Genomic DNA, 19,859 nt, shown 5'->3' with positions numbered 1-19,859 from the left:
AACTCACTCTATTTAAATTGTCAACTAAAAAAATAAAAGCACACAAGGAAGATAGTATTCTTGCCGCATTAACTAATATGAAAGAAAATAAAGCACCACTGAGAAAAGCTGCATTCAAATATGGCGTTCCATTCTCAACGCTCAAACATCGCAAAGAAAAAGAAACAATAGCAACAGAGGCTTCCATGGTTCAGGTACAACAACGCACACTCAAACGAAACAGAAAGTGTGATGATGCATGCATTCCAATTACTTGGTGACTTAAGTTATGGTTTACCTAAAAATGAAATTCTAGAACTTGTATGTGGCTACCTTAAACGCGAAGATGAATTGCACTTATTCAAAAATGGCAAGCCTGGTAACGACTGGTTTTATGTCTTTATAAAAAGAAGTTCAAAAGAAATTTCAACAAGAAAAGCGGATAACTTAGCATTTAAAAGGGCCAATTCTTGTACGCCAAAAATAATTGATGGTTATTTTTAATGCTTCGCCAAGCAATATCAACAGATTAGTATAACTTCTGGGTCGCACATTTGATATTGAGATGAAACAGGTTTTAAGGGTGATCAAGGCAAAACAACCGTAGTGTGTCTCAAAGGCACACGACTTGCATTTAATATAGAGGCAACAATGGAAAACTTATTATACTCTAAAAAATTGCTGCAACGCTATGGAATTTTTGCACCACCATGTGTGATATAGAAAGCCATAAGGAACTTTTGTCCTGACTGGGCAAGAGTTTGTCCTCCTGGCACCAAATATTCAATTTCAAAATCAGGTTTGATGGAGTAATATACGTTTATTGAATGGCTGAAAGAAGTATTTATAGCAATTGCTGAGCAATTGCTGGTATTCATATTTTAGTTTTAGATGAGCATACAACTCAATTAACTTAGGAAGCGGTATTGCAGTTCAAAAAACACAATAAAATCTTGATTTTTATACCAGCACATTCTTCACATGTTCTACAACCATTGGATAGAGGTCTCTATCGTGATGTCAAACAAGCATGGAAAAAATTCTTGTAAAGTAATACAAAGACTCAAAATGTAAGAATTTAGATTGAAACAAATTTTCCTACATTGCTCAAACTGCTGTACGAGAGTGGTAAATATTTTACACGGTTGCATGTAATCGCTGGTTTCCAGTACACTGGCTTATTTTTTACCTAATAAAAACAACATAACTCATACCATTTCTCTCAACTACACCAGCTTCAAGTTTTGATAGGTATCAAGCATGTGTTGAGTATTGCAAAAACAGTATCGAGATAGAGTTGAAGCCGTGTCTTCAAGCCGGAAATGAATCGTAAAAGAAACCGAAGCAGTGCAACATTTAAAACTTGGCGGAAAATGTTTTACCAAAGAAAATGTGATCAAGCTCCTTAAACAAAAAGATGAAGAAGTAGCAACAAAGGAAGTCGTGAAAGTCTACGCTTTGCGTTAAGCTAAACTTATCGCAAAGCGTAGACTCTCTATGCCAAGTACTCAAATGCCTAAGCATAACAATGCTGAACAACCTCAGCAAAACAATAATGAAGAGCAAATACCAGCAGCCAAACAATTAAAATTGCAAAATATAAAAAGTGTAGAGTTCATTTACACACAGAAATGTTGCAATGCGAGATTTCGATGTGTCGGGAACGGTTGTGCAAAGAAACATGTTTACTGAAAAAATATGTTGTTGGAACTAAGTTTTTTTGTTGCAAAAAATGTAAAAACTTTAATATAGTTTCTTAAATATAAGTTTTGTTAAAAAAAGTAATAAAAAAAAAGTTAATATTTTAAAATTTCAATGTTTTTTCAAGTGTGCGGTTTTATCAAAAAGTCGCCTAAAACGGCGCAATTTTTTTTCTTTGCATGTAATATTTTCGATAATTTTATAATTATTTTATTAACATATATTTATATTATCTTATGTAGTCTTTATTACCTATCTAATAAAAAAAAATAAAAAAAAAAAAAACGAAAAATAAAAAAGTTATTTAATTTTTATTGATAATGTGTGCGGTTTGACCCGGTTTTACTTTATTATATACTAATACATTTTATAATACATATTATATAATACTTCTACCTTTATTAAATTTATTTTTATTAAAATCTTCATTAAAATTTACATATAACTAATATTTATTTTTTTATAAATTTTTTTTTAAATTTGTGTCCAACTAAGGTTGTATTTAGAATTTTTGCGTCCATAAAACCCCTACAGATTTTTTGTGCTCTTATATATCCTACTCGCTTCTCATGGGAATATGTTTCTGCACAAACTTCTGTTGCCAATGTTAAAAATTAAAAACAATTTAGTAATTAAAAAGTTTTAAATATATTATTATCTTCTTATAATTGTTTAAAAAAGAAACCTGCTTAAAGCAACGTTTGATGAATTGGAAATGGCATAGCCGATCTGGAACAACCATAGGCTTGTTAAAATTTTTTCTGACATCACGGATTGTTAGGCTTGTGGTAAGAAGTGTTTCGTATATTGAATCTTTTAACTCGATTATATTGGTCAGTTAATCAGCATCAGTATTAATGCATGGGGCTTTGCGGATTCTTACTGAAACTCTCCGAACTAAGTCTTATCATCTCCTTCTTTTCTAATCTCAAGCATCTATTGCACTCCTAACTGTTTATGTTTTTGACTTTTTAGCAAAATATGATATTTTTATAAAGTTTAACATAACTTATATTGAACTTATCAAATAATTGCAAATTTTTCTTTTTTCAATTTATGCTTTTTTTTCTTTAATTATTCATATTTTTAGTCATTTTTTTCGTTGAAAACTTTTTCAACGAAAAGTGTTTTTAATTATGCGTTTTCCCCAACAAGACATATTTTATATTTATTTATTTTTTCAGATTGAGATTCCCTATAAAATTCCTTACAAAAATAAACTGCCGATACTTTTATGAAAACAAGAAAAAAATAATACGTTTTATTGTAACATTCTTTGTCTAAAATATAAACAAAACACCTGATTTTTGTAAAAGTACTCCTCGCAAAAGCTCATTTTCGGTGTTTCTTTTTATGACTTTTTGAAACAAAAAATCAATTTTCTTTAAATCAACATAGCAATTATTGAGTTGATCAAAAATTTTAGAAAATTTTTTTTTTAAATTATAGTTTTGCCCTATTAATAAATCACATTTTAGTCATTTTTCTGTTCAAAACAACGCTGACCCACGAAGCAAGACACTATTTTTTAAAAATTTTTATTGCAGATTTGGGTTTGCAGATCTTCACAAAATTCTTCACTAAAAGTAACCTTGCTGTTTTTAAAATTAAAAAAAAAAATGACTCGCCCTTATGTCAGAGACATAGGTCTATAATTTGAAGTGATTTTTGTGTCGCCTCTTTTAAATATTGGTGTTATATTAGCATTTTTTCCTCATAGTGGTAAGTGAAGTTAAGTTCAATAATTTAAAAAAAAAAAGAAAAAATGGGATTGCTTTTTACTCTGCATAATTTTTTAGAACAACTTCGTCAAGTTCAAAAGATTTTAGTTGTATCTTCTCGAATTTTAACAGGTAAAATTATCTTTTTAATAGTCAAAACAGTCTAAATCCAAGCCACCGTTCACGAGATCTGTTAAATTTTGTAAAAATTGCTTAACTAGCCCTGTTTTAGCCTACAAATTAAAAATAGAATGAAGAAAATTGTTTAAAGTATTTATCAAGTACTAGAAAACAATTTTAATGAAAAAGTAATGAGTGGCCAAGAAATGAAAAATAGTTGATCGGCTTTAGGTTCACAAACTTCAGATCATTTGTTTAAATGCCAATATTCTCACACATTTGAATTTTTTTTTCTTTAATGTTATAAACAAAACTGAATGAATACTAAATAATAAAGTAACAGTAATAGTGAACGATAAATTCTTCTCATTTTTTTTCTTTATTTACTTTGCCCTTTTTTCCCCCTTCTATACTTTTTTTTTTGATTTATAATGCCTTTCTTTTCTTCTTAAATCAACTTTTTTTCAACTTTAATCGTAACCGTTTTTTTACTTCTTTGTTTATTTCTGAGTTTTTTTTTCGACCTTCTTTAATTATTTTTTACTATTGTATAACCTCTTTTTTCTATATATTTTTTTTTCTTTTTTTTGTTTCCATTTTCCTCTTAGTTTTCAACTTTTTTCATTACAATCTGGTATTCGGTATTAAGCTAGACTACTAAATATCAGATTGTAATGAGAAGAATGCATAATAAAAACTTACATACAACTATTTTTTTATTTTCTATTAAAGTGAACATTTAACAAATTTAATACTTAACATCAATAGATGATAAATTAAGATAAAAACCTTTTGAACCCTTTTTAAACCTTCATTGTTTGATTTTTTTTTGTATTACTTGTTGTGTCTAACAAATCCCTGGAAATTAATTTTGGAACTTGCATCAATAAAAAAGGCAATCGCTTCATTATCTTTCCCATTAAAGTTTAACTTTGCTTTAAGTAAGGTTGTTGTGAAGATATCGTTTTTGGAGTTCTTTAAACTTTAATTATCGATAGCATCTTTTAAAATTACCTCAGAAAAAAAAAATTTACTTGAGCTGGTTATTTTTGAAATCTTTTTGAATGATTTGATGACTATGATTTGAAGAGTAAAACTTTTAAACATTTATAAAGGTAAAAACTTTAATGAACGACCACGACCTAGTGACAAATGAAAAAAAAAGCCCACATGCACTTCAACAAATCAGGTTGAAACCGTTGAAGTAACTAAGATTCATCGAATATTCAGGATGGCCAAATATTCGGTGTTTCGGCCAAGCGCCTAGTCGAATTTTCGGTACTCAGTGGCAAAAATCACGTAGCATCTCTACTAATAGCACTCTCATAAGTCTTTACAACTTAAAACAAAACTTTTATTCAAAAAATAATCTTAAGCGCTTAAAAAGATGTAAATAAAAAAAAGTGTTTAAAGATTGTAAGAAATAACTAGTTGTAAAACATGAACATATTGAGTTATCTCATATTCATTTAAATAAATTATATATTGATCAACTGTATTCTTTTGATATATATAACTGAATTTCAAAAAGGAACATATTGGCGTCTTTATCTGTTGTGACGACTTTTTTTCCTGATTATTTTGGTGCAAAGTTTGTTTTTCTTCTGATCAACGAGTTTAATTTCTGATGGGAGTATTTGTCAAGATCTTTTTTTTTTGTTGCCTTTTTTAAACGATTATTTTTCAAGCAGATGTTTTCGGGTAAGCTTGGAAACTTTGGGTGATATTAATAAAGCAATGCTTGGTGACATTTTGTTAGAAATACTTGTTTTAGAATGTCTTACAGCCATTTCAGGCTCCATGCTATTAAGATATACTATAGTCATTTCAGGATCCAGGCAACTGACAAGAATGATGTTAACTGTATTTGGAGCAGCACAATTTAAAATTTATAATAAAATGTTTGTTCAAAAGTTTCTCTAATGGTTTCAATTTTTTGGTGCAATGAGTAGAAAAACTTGACATTGTAAATCCAGGTTGAGTTGCAAGATCTGCAGCTCTAACAGAAATATGACTTTTATTGCCGTCCAGAAATAAAAAAAATGGAGAATAATTTAAATTATTATAAGTTATAAAAAAAATAAAAATAGGTTTAAATATCTTTTGAAATATTTTATTTATTATATAAAAATATCTGAATTCTTCTAATCAGAAAATTTTGCAAACTCTGCGCATCAATGAGAGCCTTCCCACATCATATAATCATAAAATTTCACCCTTGGAGAAAATAATTGGAGTGTAATAGAATTACCAATTGCGTTCAAAGCGCTACATACATTTATCCATGCTACTCGTTTTGCAAATATGATTCTTCCAACTTGTCCACTATACTACCTGCTAACACTTTTTCTGTTGTTTTTTTTTACGGTTGTTAAACCATTTTTACCTAGCTTGTATATACAAAAATTATAATATGTTAGAATTAAATTTGTATTGCCATCATATTGTTTTGAGAAAAGTGATCCTAGAGTGCTCAGTGAGCTAGAATTGTCTGAAAATGCCAAAACTATTTTTGAGTTAAATATAAACATATGATAAATGTTTGTAGAAGTTTTTGGAGCAAAGATTTCATTTTTGGGCTCTATTTTAAGTTTAGAGTGGTCGTGAACTAATAAGTGGTAAATTTAGAGATTGTCTTGGTGGTTATGGGATGTCTCAATGGTTTTAAATTAGATGGGGCATGTTGTATGTCTAAATATAGATAATCACAGTCATCAAATTTAAGTCTGAGCATATTTGGTCTTTGAAAGTGATCATGACCGCTAAAATGGTCATTTTGGGGGTAGTAAAAGACGGTCCTGGATACCAATGGATTTTCAATCAGATGAAACCCAATGGATTTTCAATTAGATGAAGCATTTGTATATATAAATATAGTAACTGTTGATACCTAACCTATATATATGGATACAGCTGAAAAAGACGGTTAAATCAAAAAAGGCGGTCGTAGATTCCAATGGGTTTTCAATTAGATGAAACCCTTATGGATTTTCAATTAGATGAAACAATTGTATGTATAAATATAGTTAATTTTAATACCTAACGTATATTTATGTATACAGCTGAATGTATAAATATAGTGGTTAAATATTGAGATCAGGGAATTTAAATCTGGCCATACTTGGTCTCCAGCAATGGTAATGGTCACACAGGTAGGTGAGGTCATGGTTGTCAAGACGGTACTTTCTTTATTTATATTTATTTTATGTACTTAATTTCTTTAATATTGTAAATATAAGCATATCACGTTTAATAAAATTGAATTTTATTAAGATAATTTTATATATATATATATATATATATATATATATATATATATATATATATGTATATATATATATATATATATATATATATATATATATATATATATATGTATATATATATATATATATATATATATATATATATATATATATATAAGTATATAAATCTTTGTGATGACGCACATCATGCATAAGTACATCAAAAGGCCCTTGGCATCCTCAGGTTGATTGAAGTCTTTGACTTTTACCTAACTTCTCCTAATACTAGACAGCTTAATATTGTAGCTGCAAAGCATTTTTATCATAAGATCATAGTTTATTTGATGCCCGTATTTGTGGTACACTTTGTTGTTTAAGTTACGTTTTTTAAACTTTTTTAACTTATTGTTTATTTATGGCATTATTACCTTTGATACAAATAATTTTTTTATTATATTTTGATTTTTGAAGATATTTTGATTTATTTTACACCGTCAGGTTGCCATAGTTGTGATATTATGGGTAAAAAGCGTGATATTAATAACTTTGTTAAAGGTAAAATAAATGCACTATTTTCGGAGGGCTATTCTCAAAGTAGTATAGCAAAACAATTTAAAATATCAAGATGTGCCGTGCAAAATGCTTGACGTGTGTTCAAGACTATTCAAATCGCAAAAATTATGGTAGAAAATGTGTGAGTACATCACGAGAAGACCGTTTTTTAAAGAATGTTGTTAATAGTGAGCCCCCACTCAACATCTGCAAGGTTATCACAACTTGCTATTGAAAGAGGACTTACTATTAGTTCGAGAACAATTAGAAGAAGGTTGTGCTATGACTTTGGTCTAGTTGCAAGAACCTAAAAGTTGCTAAAAAACCTTTATTAACTCCATCTCAATTTCAAGCTAGGATTAAATTTTGTAAGAGTTTAAAAGACAAGACACCGGAATGGTGGGAACGCGTAATGTTTACAGACGAAAGTACATTTCAACAGATTAGAAGCACGGGCTATAATTATGTTAGAAGACCTGTGGGAGAACGCCTGAATCCAAAGTATACCATAAAAAAAGTAAAACATTCTCCTTTAGTCTGGTATGGGGAGCAATCACAGCGCAAGACCGATGCGGGTCGCACATCTTTAAAAAAGGTGAAAAAGTCAATGCACAAAAGTATCTAAGTGTATTGAAAGATAAAGTGAAACTGCACATGGAAACTACCAAAACCAGCATTTTCCAGCAATATTCAGCACCTTGTCATACAGCTAAAACAATTAAGAAGTGGTTTACTGATGATAAAATTGAATTAAGTTCACCCGATCTTAATGTTATTGAGAACTGCTGGAATATAATGAAGCAGAAAGTTGCAGCACATCAGCTAAAATCTGAAGGACATCTTCAAAAAGTTAAAGAAGTGTGGACTAATGAAATCACTCGAGAATTTTGTAAAACATTACTTCATGGAATCCCAAGAAGAATACAAGCTGTGCTTGTTAATAAGGGACATCCGACAAAGTATTGAATTATAACATTCTAGTCATTTAAACTGTACTATTGCTATAATTTGGTGCTTTAACTATTATTTTATTGAATATTAACAATATTTGATAATTTTTATCTATTTTTTTTCATTTATTTTACATTTTCTATTGTGTGTATTCAATAAAAGTTTACACTGCAAATTTTGAGTTATTTTTTATGATGTGCCTTAATTTTTTGGCCACTACTGTGTATCTTTTTACACATGGTCATATCAAGTTAGCTTAATACTGCAAAAATGTACATTTAAAAACCGCTTGAGCTTAATAAAAACAATTAGAAATTAAAAACTATTAAGCTAAAATCACATAGTCGTCATAGAATGTTCCATAACTTTCCTCAACAATATTAAAAGTGCTATTTAAACAAGATTTAAATTATTAAAAATCTAAAACCGTTCTTTTTGCGTCTTTTATATTTCTTTAATTCTTTTTTTCTATAATTTCGTTTTTTAAAGCAAAATCTTTGATTGAATATCAGTTATAATAAAAATTCTAGCAACTGCTGCACTCAGCTGAGCTCAGAAAAGTCGGTTGTAAATTTTTATTTATATATCAGAGTGTAACATGTAGGTCACATGTGGGGCCCAGTATGGCCTAGTGTTATTCTACCTGGTAAAAGGTAGGTATTAAAAAAAGCTCGCGCATTTTTAGGCTTTTATTGGATAGAACTTTGAAAAAAAAAAAAGCTTAAAAAATAAATTTTCATAATTCTTCTTCATGTTTCAAAATATGATATCGATGAAATAAAATATACACTAAGAAATTAAAATGTTGCAGTATTGTCTTATTGGCCTCATATATCTTTTATTTTTTTTCATATGATTTTTTTATTTTCACCAATATTTGAAAGGTAAAAAATACAATTTTTTAGATTAAATTGATATACTAGGCTCAAAAATTATAATAGGGAAAAATTATACCAGTTGTAGAGTGCTGGGATCTCTAGACTACATTTATGAAAAGAAATTATTTCAATGTAGAAGTTGGTTTTGAGGGGTTTTGTTCTTCTCTGGCCCATTGAGGAATATATCTGTTAAAGGCTGTTTGACAGGTTAAAGATATCGAACAAAGCTAGTTGTTTAAGGTGTTTATAAAAGACAACCCTTGGTTGCTTTTTTATTAGGCGTTGCTTAAATTTATTTTTTGAATTATCATGATGGACAGATCTTATTCTTTTTACAAACGTTTATTCATCATATGTATATGGCACTCGTTTAACTGTCATGTAAACAAAATTAGTATAGTTTTTTAATAAGAATTATTTAGAGCATATTATTTTGAGTATGAACCCCGCATAGAAAACGATCAATGCGCCTCAATGGGTAAAGTTGCTAATGCTAATTACTTCTGTAAATACTGTAACTGACTCAAAAGAATATATTTTTTCATGAAATTTAATTTCATGAAAAAATTTAAATATGCCCCCACTTTGTAATTTAAAATCATATTCACTCAACATATATAAGTTCACTATAAAATGATAATAAACTAAAGCGGAAATCTAATTTTAAATTTATTCAAATTGTTAAAGATGAAAAACTGTATTTTTTATATTCTCAATGCAAATGTTGATCTTATAAAAAATACTGCAAGTAAAGTAATAATAAAGGATAGTGTAATTTAAAATGTAATGTAAAAGTTAAATAGTTTGCAACCACTGTCATTTCAAGGCAAAATTAAACGAGTAAAAGCTAAAAAATCATTTGGGATAATCAATGCACCCCTATCTCCTCTATTTAAAAAAAGTTATGTTTAGAATGTGAAATTTAGCAGTTTTTACAAAAATTTGGCTTTAAGAAAAACCCTTTTTTACAACAGTTTTTCTATAAAATACGAGATTCTCTCGGTAAAACATTTACTATTGATTTAAAATAAGGACTTTAATGTAAGCATTGCTGTATTTAATAACTTTTCTGTATCAGATGGATAAATTATAACAATTTTAATGGCTAGCTAAACCAATCGTTTAGTTGATGTTACCGATAAAAACAAAATCATCTCTAAAGTTAACTTATCTATAATGTCATAGAAGTGTTGAATGGCTAACCTTATAAAAGAAAGTTTTCCGGGGATGATTTGTTTTTATTTGATTTTTCATTTTGGAAAACGGATAAATTTCAATAAAAACTTGTTTATTTTTATTAAAACTTGTTTAAAAGGAAAGATGCAACTTACGGTGGGGCCCAACAGAATGATTTCTTTTTGAAAACTTATCTTCTAAATATTTATTTCAAAATATTTATCTTCTAAAATATATGAGACGTGCTAGATGCTTCTGCTGAAAGTAAAGAGATTCAAGTCTATTTTTCTTTGTACTACCCCATGCAATGTTTGATTAGTTCATGTGACAATGAATAAATAAGTGCTATAATTGCACTAAAGTTTGTTTATTTAAAACATTTCTTGCTTTGTACAATGTTCCTATACTTTTTGAAGTTTTACTTGATAAGTTTTTAATGTGAATTTTCCAAGTAGGATTTTCATCTATACAAACACCTAGAAAGTTGGTTACTGTTACTTGTTTAATTTGTATATTGTCAATAACAAGATGAGGCATGTTATTTGGCAGTTTATATTTTTTGACAAGAGGGTGGAAAAAAATCCATTTAGTTTTATTAATGTTAAGAGATAATTTGTTAGTCTTAAACTAGCCAGATATTTTGATTAACTCGATGTTCACGCTATGAAATAGAGTTGGAATGCTTTTGTGTGACATAAATAAATGAGTGTTATTAGCAAACATAATTGTTATTAAGTCTGAGGCTTTGTATAGATCATTAGCATATATAAATATCATAAATAAGGAAAATAAGAGGTCCTAATATGGATTCTAGAGGAACTTGTAATATTTCACATGTAATATTTAATGTAATACTCCACATGTAATACTTAACAAATTTGATGAAAATGTTTCATTGGCGTAAACAAATTGTTTACGATTAGTTAAATAACTTTTTTTATAATTTTAAAATATTCCTGTTATACCATATTATTTTAGTTTTTTAACAAGAATTTAATGATCAATGATATCAAACGTTTTCGCTAAATCAATAATTATTCCCAATGTGAATTTGGAATTATTAAATGAGTCTAATATAGTTCCTGGAAGCTGAATAATAGCATACTCTGTTAAATTATTTTTTTTAAATCCATTATACATGTTATATAATAATTTAATTGATAAAAGGTGATTGTATATTTTGTTGTACAAAATCCTTTCTAAAATTTTAGAAAAAAACAAAGAGGAGAGAAATCGGACGAAAGTGTTTTACATTAGTTTTTTCTCCTTCTTTACAAATAGGAATAATTTTTGCTATTTTTAAATCATCAGGAAAAACTCCCTGAATAATAGAGCATTTAAAAATTTAAAGAGCATGTCTTTTAATACGTCAAAACAGTTTATAATAACATACCCATTGACATCATTTGGACCAACTGCTTTATTTGACTTTAACAATTTAAAAGCACTTTCAAACTCTTCACAAGACAAATCAAACAAATTTAAATACGAGTTTAGAGGGTTATATGTTGCCTTTATTAATTTTTAGGGTTTAGAATTTTTTCGGCAAGGTTTGATCTTAATACAAAATATTTTTTAAATTCGGAAGCAACTGTTTTTTGAACAAGAAAAAAAGTATCATCTACTTTAATAACTGAGGGCAGAGATTGCGATAGTTTTTTAGTGTTACCAGTATTTCAGTTTATTAGTCACCAAGTGCGTTCTGAATTTAATTTGTATTTTCAAGTAAATTTGTGTAGTATATTGGTTTTGAATTTTTCCTTAAGCGTTCAAATAGTCTTACGTAACTTTTAAAAATGGTCTTACTCTCAATTGTTTTTGATTTTAAATATTTAATATAAAGTTTTTGTTTAATTTTAGAAGATGTTAGAATACCCTTAGTAATCCGTGGCGATTTAACTTTTTTATGTTTGTAATTTATTTCTACTTTGAGAAAATTGATGTCATAAATTTCATAAAAAATTTAAAAAAAAGATTTCTATGTTAAACTAATGTCTTCAGAAAAGTTAATAATGTCCCAATTAACTAAAGAAAGTTGATATTTAAAAGATTCTAGGCTTTTATTATGAAAAATTTGTTTTTCAAATGATTTTTTTTCATTATATAAATTTTTGCATAAATATCTATTGAAAAGAAAGTAGGGAAATGATCAGATATATCAATTTTAATAATGCCTTTTTTAACCAAATTATTTAAAATATCTTTGGTTATTATGTCATCAATTAAGGAAATTGTTGTTTGAGTAATTCTAGTTGGTTTGTTTATTAGAGGAACTGCTCCGTTCTCAAATAGGCCATTATAAAACCCATTAATGTCTTTTTTAACGTGATACTCAAAGCAATTCAAATTCAGATCACTTAATAAGTAAAGGAATTTCTTTTCGTGGCTGCTTTTATTTATAACATTATCTTGTAAACATGTACTAAATATGTAATTTCGCCAGTAGGTGGGCGATAACAACAGCTAATCGCAATGTTTTTAGTCTTATCGATCAATATTTCAATCGTTAAAACCTCTATATTGACGTCAGAAATACTTATGTCATGTCTAATAAAATACCGTAGGTTTTCTTTTACATAAATAATTAAACCACCGCCGCGTTTATTTGCTTTCCGCCCTAATAAGATCAAATTATAGCCCGGTATTTTTTAATTATTATCTAAATTTGAGTCTTTAGAACTACACTAGGTTTCAGTTAGACAATTTACCCTAAAAATAGTTAGATTTTCCTCAAAACTATTGCAAAGATTTTGAAATTTTTTTTTTTTAATCTTCTTATATTTATATAAATTGCATTAAACTTATCACGCTCAAGAAATTTTTTTTTTTCAAAACTATAAAAATGGCTGCAGTTGCTTTGTGAAGCATCTGTTTCACTAAAATAACATTGAGCCGGATCGGTCTCTTTGTTAAGTATAAAATCATTAAATTTAAAGATATCAAAATTCTTAGAGCAATTTAAACCCATTTTAGTATTTAAAAATAATAGAAATTAAAAGAAATAATAATAATAAAGATAAAATCAATAACTCTAAGATAAAATAATTTCTTAAAAGTCGCGCGTTACAAGTTTCATTATATACAATTTTAGCATATTTACCTTTGGCTCTCAAATCTTTTGCTTCTTTAAATAAGTGTTTTCGCAATTCTAAAGTTGTTTCGCTGTAGTCTTCGTTTACGTAAAATCGATCGTTCTACAATTTCAACTGAACATAGTTATACAACGTAGTTTTTTGTCTTTGTAGTTTAAAAACTTAACTATTATGGTTCTGTTGTATTTTATTCCATCACTACTTTTTTTCCCCTTTCTGTGCGTCCGTTCAATTTCAACATTACTTTTAAATCCAAGTTTTTTCTTTAATACATTTTGAATCTTTTCCTCACTAAATTCCCACGTTTCGTTATCTTCTTCTTCAATTTCCGTAAACCTTAGGTTTAATCTTCTGCTCCAGTCTTCCAGCTCAGATAGTTTGTTATTAACAACAACGTTTGTTATATCACTTGGTTTGATGATAATTTTGGCTTTTAATTCATATTTCTCGCTAAGAAACTCCGCCGACTTTCTTAGTTCATTAGTTTCTTTTTTTAGTTTTGTATTTTCTTCTTGAAGATTTAATAGCTTAATTTCCATTTTATCAAACTTCTCGTCAAATACTTTTATTAAAGTATTCTAATGAATAACTTATAGGTCTTTAATTTGAGAAACGATAAAGTTAGCCATTTTTAATTTAGTTTACAAAAGCACGTCCGTTCACGTCAAAAGATTTTACGTAATGTATAGAGTTGTTAACCGGAAGATTTCGCACAATCCGGAAAAATAAAATTCTGTCGGAAGGATATTGAGAAGCAGATTTTTTTTTTTTCGTACCGAATTTTATGAAACAAAAAAAACCGTCGGTGTTCATTTCGCAAATGCTACTTACGAAATGTATTCTTTCACAAGTTGAATTACGAGTTAAAACTATTTTGCTATGTACGAAAGTAGCGCTAACGGAAGTCGCACTTGCGAAACGAGGTCTTTCTCTAAACGACGTTTTGAAGTATATAAAAAATTTTGTTGGTTAAACGGATATAATTGTAAAAAACAAAACTTTTATATACCAAAATGTTTATAATAAAATTTTATATTTAGTTTTGCAACAAATAAACATTTTAAAGTTTTATTTTTCAAAATAATGATAAAAAACCAAATTTCTTTCGAAACGAAACTCTTTCGCAAAAAAAAGTCAGGGTGGGAAGGGCATTTGTTGCCCTTTGTGTCGTTGGGCCCTGATAACGTTTTTCAATTTTCAACATCCCAACGTTATTGGGACTATACATCTGCTGAAAGTTTTAAAGCTATAACTATTTTGGAGAGCAGTAAGAATTTAGTTAAAAGTTTTTGCATCAAAAAGCGGGGCACGTACAATGCAACTCTTCCCGGGTCTTTGTTCCTGGAAACAGTTTTAACATAGAAGCTCACCAGGACTTTACAAGTGCTGAATGTTTTAGAGCTGTAGATAGTCTGAAAGGTAGTGATAAGTTAATTGCAAGATTCAGTAAGAAATAAAAACATCCAAACAATACTTAAAGTTCAATTAAAGTTTGTTATGGAACCAAATATTTTAGTAATATTTGGTTCCATAACAATAAGTTTTTATACATGAGAATATAAAATTTTCGTTAGTTTTCGTTTTCGGCGAACAACCCTAGTAATGTATCAAACATTATTTAAACGTATCAACATTAACGATTTGTACTATTATGTAGCGAATAAAAATTACTTCAATTCCTAAGCATCGACTGTTAGTGCTACTATCGTGCATTTAATAATTGCTATTTCTATTTCGTTTTGTTTTTTAAATATTATTAATAATCTTTATTATTACTTCAAACAGAGAGCAACTTTTTATTTATTTATGTTATGAAAGCCAAAACAAAGTACAGTTCATTCAACAAACAAATTCAAAAATATTAATATAAAATTCATTTTTATTTAGCAGGAAGTTTTAATATTTGGGCCCCTAGGAACAACAATTATATTGTGGAGGATGGTTTAAAATAGTTTTAAGGCCCTTTTTTTTTTTAGTCATTTTTTAAGTCAATTTTTTCAAAGTTAATTATTTGACAAATTATTGTGTGAACAAATACCCTACTGCCCTCCCCCCCTCCTCCCCCCTCAGTTGCTACGGACCTCTCATTTAAGCTATTTTAGTAAAAAAATAACTTACCACTCGCATTAAAAATATAATGAATTAGCAAAAGAATTTTACTTAACGAAAAAAAACTTTTAAAACAAAGAATAAAGAAGTAGACAGTTTTTAATATTTGCTCTAATTTTAAACAATAACATTGGTAATCTTTAACAAGGCATTTGTAAAATGCGGAAATTTTCAATGGTTTAGTTTAGTTTATTTCAGTGCTCAATTTTGAATGTTTACAACTATCCGCATGAATTTTTAAGTTTAATAAAATAAAAAAACAATGTTTGCAATTTTATGTTTAAAAATGATTTGCAAAGATGTGTTGCATCAGGCACCTCTGTGCTGACAGCCTTTAGTAATCTTGCACATCTACCACACAAGTAGCATGCCATAAGAATATTATAAAAGACATTAGGATTTTATTGCATATTTTAATGCAATCTTTGTAACTAAATCAAATATTCTTCAAAACAATTTTTCAAAAAGCTAACTGGTTGTCGATTTCTGTTTGTGGCAGGGTATTCCGCTGGGATACAAAACGACTTGTAACAAATTTCTCTCTCTCTGCATGCAATCCAGTACTCTTTGTTGTACAAAGAGTACTGGACTGCTTTAATGTATAGGTGTCTGTGTCTCTCGTTGATTATGCATAATCTACTTTGATAAAGATGGGCGACATAGTGGTACGTCATAGTTTGTGTTGTCAGTTTTGTGGATGTATTAAAAAAATTTGGATTAAGTTATTTCCTTTTCATTTCTGCTCTGTTTAATAAAAATAAAAAAATATGTTGCGTATATGTCTCCCAGTTGATATGAAGAAGATCTAGATGACGTAAACAAGGTAAGGTAAGGCCATACGTACGGAAATAAATTGCAGAAAAACAAAGGTTTGGTAGTACATACAACGAATCATTTAGAGAAAAATTAGAAGAAATGATGCTATATAGACTGATAATTTAAGTTGGGTAATAAGGTTAGGATTACATGAAATTTTCCGCACATTAATTCCGCATTATACGCGTTGAAAATTTCTGCATTTCCGCCCGTATCTGCAATAACACTTTTTTTGTTAAACTTATATTTTTATATTTAAATTTTATATTTTGCTATTTATAAAAACTACAATTCCTTCCCACAAAAAATAAAATTTTATTACAAATATGTAAATAATAAACAGAGACTCAAAGGACATATGAATGACATAATACTCACAAAATCTTTTCATAGAGCCTTTTCAGATCATAACAGTTTTAATAAAATATGGTAAAAATAAAGAACAAAATTTAGAAAAAAAAAAAAAATATATATTTATTAACAAAGAAGATACAACATTTAAAAATGCAAATAAAAAAAAGAAAGAAGAAATATTAATTTAAAGTACAAATAGGCTAAATTAAACAAATAAGAAGAAATATTATTTAAAAGTACATATTATCATTAAAAAAAAACAAAAAACATTGCAATGACATTGCAAATGGTAGGTACTTTTTACTAAGGGGTAAAAATAACTTTTTCAAAGAGGAATAAAGATAAAAAGGAAAGAAAAACATTTATAAATTAAACGAAAAACAAAATCAACTAAAACGAACAACAAAAAAATATTTTAAAAGAAGAAGAGAAAAAGAAATATTTGTAAGCAATAAATAAAAAAGGATTGAAAATAGTAGTTAAAAAAAAAAAGTTACTAAATAAAATAAATAAAAAGAATAGAAAAGAAAGAAAAAAAGACTGTTTATAGGGGAACCTGTTGTACCTTTGACAACTTTTTGCTTTAATGCGATTTTTGCGTGGTCTGTTGAGTAAATCTAAACCATCCAAACTATATAATATTCTCTCATATTTTGCCCAAAAATTATACTTTGGACTTTTTTTTCATTCGACCAAGAAGTACCTTTTTTCCGCGTTTAAAAAAAAGAAGTCAATTAGATAAAGAAAAAACAAGGTTGTACCTTTGACCGATGCGCGTTGTTCCTTTGACCAAAATGTTATTATTAAAATATCATGCAATGTTTGAACCTCTTTAATATTTTAGCTTGTTTTATATTATGTAGCAACTTCTGGCCTACCTTATGTCAATAAAAAAATAAATCTCACTATTTTATTATCAATCCTAATTGTCTAAAAAAAAGTTCGAAAAATCAATCCTTATATTCTTGCAAAGATTGTAAGGATTCTGTATCTAAGTTACGATACTCAGTCAGTTGCAAATAGTATTACTAATTTTTTTTAAATAAAATTAGTTATTATAATTATTTAGATAAAGTCACATATTTTCTTTAGTTAGATGCTACTTACATGAAATAATTAGGGTTAAGGTCCAAATCTTTAAATGCAACTTAAATGTACAAAACATGTTTTCTAATATATACAGTTGTTTTTTTTATTTTAGATAAGAAAAGAGCAAAAATATATTTTTATAACTTATATTAGCTCGCGGTCTAAACTCATTTACATATGATTATAATGCTTTTTATAGGAAGTATTTTAATGATGACAAATACAATAATAAAAGAATATAATATAATAACTAATACAAATAGTCAGATCAACATCAAACATAAGATACTGTCGTTTAGATGAACCTTGACCAATACTTGGTGGTGGAAGGTTCATAAAAATATCCTCAAGTTCCACATCATAAAAATTGTCATCTTCTCTTATAAATTTGTTACAAAAGTCTCCTGATTTCTTAAGATACATAATTTCACAAACAATACCAACAACTTCTATAATTGAAAATCTGCTACATAAAGTTTAGAGTATTTCTTTCCGGCCGACTTGACAATAAAAAATTTCCAGAAACTATTTCAATTTTGATATCAAATATATTCACTATTGGCCTATCAGAAACATTTGCAGCTAAAAAGTCAATATCAGTAAATATATTTTTATTAAATAGATAAAATCCAGTACATTTAAAACTGTTTACAATATTATTTGGTACAAAAGCATGAGGATAAGCTTGACCAAAAAGGTAAGATAAATCATAAATTGTAACTGGTTTATCAGCATTGCCTGGTGATATTATCAAGTTATTCATCGCATTGTTATAAAAAGTTTTAAATGGTCAAAAAACACCACGATCGATAGGTTTCATTTTATGGGTTGTGTGAGGATGAAATGTCATTAAAACAATGCCCAATTATTTTGCTAACTTTATTACAGAAATGTTTACATGACTCTCATGATTATCCATTAATAAAAGAACAAGTTTTTCAATTGATAGTTACACATTACTAATAAAATGTTCAAGAAATCGCACAAAAATGACTTCATTTAACCATCCAGACTATTAGCTGCTCCTACACTTCTAGTAGGACAATTGTTTAACATGTAGTCTTTGAATTTAGCACGTGAAAATACCAGTAATAGTGGGGTGCTATTTTCAGAAGTATTAATGGCTGCAATCATTGTTACATTATTGTCTCTTTCACCACTTGTCATGCTCCCTATTTGTTTTTTACCTTTTGAAGCAAGAACTTTTGGTGGTACGTGGAATGTGGTAATTCCTGTTTCATCATAGTTCCAAATATTTGATGGGTCAAAATGATAACATTCTAAAGCATTTTTTTAATTTTTATATTCAATTCCTACGGCTTCTCTATTAAATGCAGAAGATCTACCACGACTTGTAGGTTGTGGTTTATGTCGAGCTTGTTTTTATATCTTTTGCGAAAATCTTGCAGCCATTGTTCACCTGCACATTTATTTTTCATCCATAAAGTTTCAACTTTTTTATGATTTGCTAAAGCTTACTCATATGCAAAAGACTTTATCTGCTTTAATGTAAGTCCATAATGTATATTTGCACATTCTGCCTAGTAGTTCACCAAAATCAATTCCTCTTCTGTTGAGAATATTTTGCTTGGTTTGATTTCTTAATATAAATATTCGCAACTAACAGATTTTTTAAACTGCTTCAACTGATATAATAAAGTTGATTTTTTAATGTTATCATGTCTTGCAGCTTCACTTAAACTAATTTTTTGCTGAAGCACAAAATTCACTGCATTAAGCATATCCGTTTCGGAAATATTTTGGCAAAAAACATTAACCTTGCTACTTGGCATTTTAAAACTAAATATATTAACAGAACTAAAAAACTTTTTTTTATACATTTAATTCCCTATAGCTGTGCATAAATTAGTTAATAAAATGAACTGGACAATAATATTGCTTCAGCTGTCCAACTAACTAAATTAACAAAAATGATTATTTTAAGTGTAATAGTGATCCAAGAATAAACAATGAATTGCATTAAAATTTAATGAAATTATTTCATTGCCATAACACTAGAAACAAATTAGCATTATAAAGCAATAAAGGACAGACGCCTAATAAAGTAGATAATAA

The 19,859-nt window shown here is 28.1% G+C and overlaps 1 protein-coding gene across 18 annotated transcripts in view; it reads left to right on the top strand.

The window, feature by feature from the left end:
- LOC136078211 (transient receptor potential cation channel subfamily A member 1-like) overlaps positions 1 to 19,859 on the top strand; it is a 200,470-nt gene that overhangs the window by 26,148 nt on the left and 154,463 nt on the right. For 3 of the 18 annotated variants that reach the window (XM_065793445.1, XM_065793456.1, XM_065793450.1), the window contains exon 3: positions 3,480 to 3,533. The exons of the other annotated variants lie outside the window; for them this stretch is intronic. The gene's annotated coding sequence lies outside the window, so the exon portion shown is untranslated. The remainder of the gene's footprint in view (positions 1 to 3,479; positions 3,534 to 19,859) is intronic. 18 annotated transcript variants of the gene reach the window in all.

Source organism: Hydra vulgaris, chromosome 03, assembly GCF_038396675.1.
Source record: "Hydra vulgaris chromosome 03, alternate assembly HydraT2T_AEP".
NCBI classification, from domain to species: domain Eukaryota; kingdom Metazoa; phylum Cnidaria; class Hydrozoa; order Anthoathecata; family Hydridae; genus Hydra; species Hydra vulgaris.
This window is presented reverse-complemented; position numbering and strand designations above follow the sequence as displayed.